At 46.3% G+C, this 1722-nt stretch overlaps 1 pseudogene; it reads right to left on the bottom strand.

Annotated features, from left to right (window-relative positions):
* Nucleotides 1-482: 482 nt before the first annotated feature.
* Nucleotides 483-1082, bottom strand: LOC114638412 (annotated as a pseudogene).
* Nucleotides 1083-1722: the final 640 nt, after the last annotated feature.

Raw genomic sequence — 1722 nt, 5'->3', positions numbered from 1 at the left:
TGACGGGGGGTGGGGGGGCCACTTTGAGAGAAGTCATGTAGTTGAAGAGAGACCAGGGAGTAAATGCCATTTCGCCTCTCCTTCCCATTTCCTGCTGGGTTCACCACTGGCTGAGCAAGGCCACATTCCAGGGAGGACATAAGTCAATGAGTCCTTACAGTCAGATTTCATAGAGAAGCTAGCAGAATGGCTGTCCAGAAAGGACAGAACAGTCTCTGAACTGTGACTTGTTCTTCCTTTTCTCCCCCCGAAATAGACACACAAAGACCTATAGTACTAAGTTATTTCTATGATGTCTTAACAGATCTCTCTACACCCATCATTCTATCACCCCATTGCAAAATTAGCTGTCCTCCAACACTGCAGAAGGACCATATTGGGAAGCTCTTGTCCTTCTTTTTCTTTTTTTTTTTTTTAAAGTATCAATTCCGTTTTATTTGTCAACTGGAAAACTTAACCCTCCAGTGCAGCAGGGTGTTAATTTAATCCTCTTCCTCATCATCACCAGCTCCAGCACTGCCCTGGCCCTTCTTGGCATTCTTCCTCTTCACTCGGCCTGGACGGCCACCACCATAAGGAGAACGGAGGGAGAAGTCAATGTGCTTCTGGGAGTCCAGACGAACAATGAAGGATGGGATGTTCACCACCTGCTTGCGGACCCTGATGTGACATTGGCGGATGAGCACACGGGCGTGGTGAATAGATTTGGCCAGGCCCAGTTTAAAGACCTGGGTCTGCAGCCGTCTCTCCAAGAAATCCTCAATCTTCAGGCCCAGGATGTAATCCAGCTTCATCTTGCCCTGATCCAGCACCCCAGTGCGAACAAGCCGCCTCAGTAGAGCGTTGCCTTCAAACAGACGCCGAAGGATCCTTCTCGTCCGGTGTCAACAGCTCCCGGGCAGCCTTACGGATCTTGGCCAGGGTAAATTTGACCCTCCACACCTCACGTTTGTTCCGGAATCCATACTCTCCAATCAACTTTAGCTCCTGATCGAGACGCGATTTCTCGAAGGGTCTCCGTGGGGTCACATAGGTTTTGCGACAAACCCAGCTTCTGGCGACCGGCATATTGACCTCGCTAGGACCCGCTGAGCCTACGAACTCAGGCCCGTGACCGTCATTCTTTTTCTCATGACACCTGACCCTGAAGAACATCCCCACAAAAACGATACACTATTACTTACAAACATACCCACTCTTAATGGAAGACATATTCAGTTCTGTAGACCTTGAAAATTTGACAAGTCCTCCAAAATTGATCTAAAATCAGCATTAGAAACTTCTGCTTATTAATTTTAGTTATAAGGTTGCAGGGAAAGGCCAATGTCCTCCACATCTTAATACCCAAGTATATAGTAGCTACCTTCCTGGATACTCTGCCCTACCCTTCTGTTGCATGACGCCAGTTGGCGGATGCAACAGCTTCGCATTTTGCAAATGGGCCAGCTGACTCCCTGTGGCTTTTATTTGATGCTCTTGGCATACAGAAAGGCCATAACAGGTATCATTAATGAATGAATATATCCTGCCAGTGATTTCCTCTTGGTAGTAGCCTCCTATTTCAATTATTGAAGAAGCTAAGTAATATGCAGCTGCAACCCAAGGCTCCTGCTTCAATATTAAATGCCAAGGTTTGTTATCCTTACTGTTATCCTGGACTCCAGGGAATGAACTTTTAATTTTTTTTTTTCAAATCAAATAGAAAGCTCAAAATAGTACAAG

Source organism: Grammomys surdaster, unplaced genomic scaffold (assembly GCF_004785775.1).
Source record: "Grammomys surdaster isolate TR1022 unplaced genomic scaffold, NIH_TR_1.0 125600, whole genome shotgun sequence".
Lineage (NCBI taxonomy): Eukaryota > Metazoa > Chordata > Mammalia > Rodentia > Muridae > Grammomys > Grammomys surdaster.
Note: the sequence above shows the minus strand (reverse complement) of the source record. Positions and strands in the feature narration are given on the sequence as shown.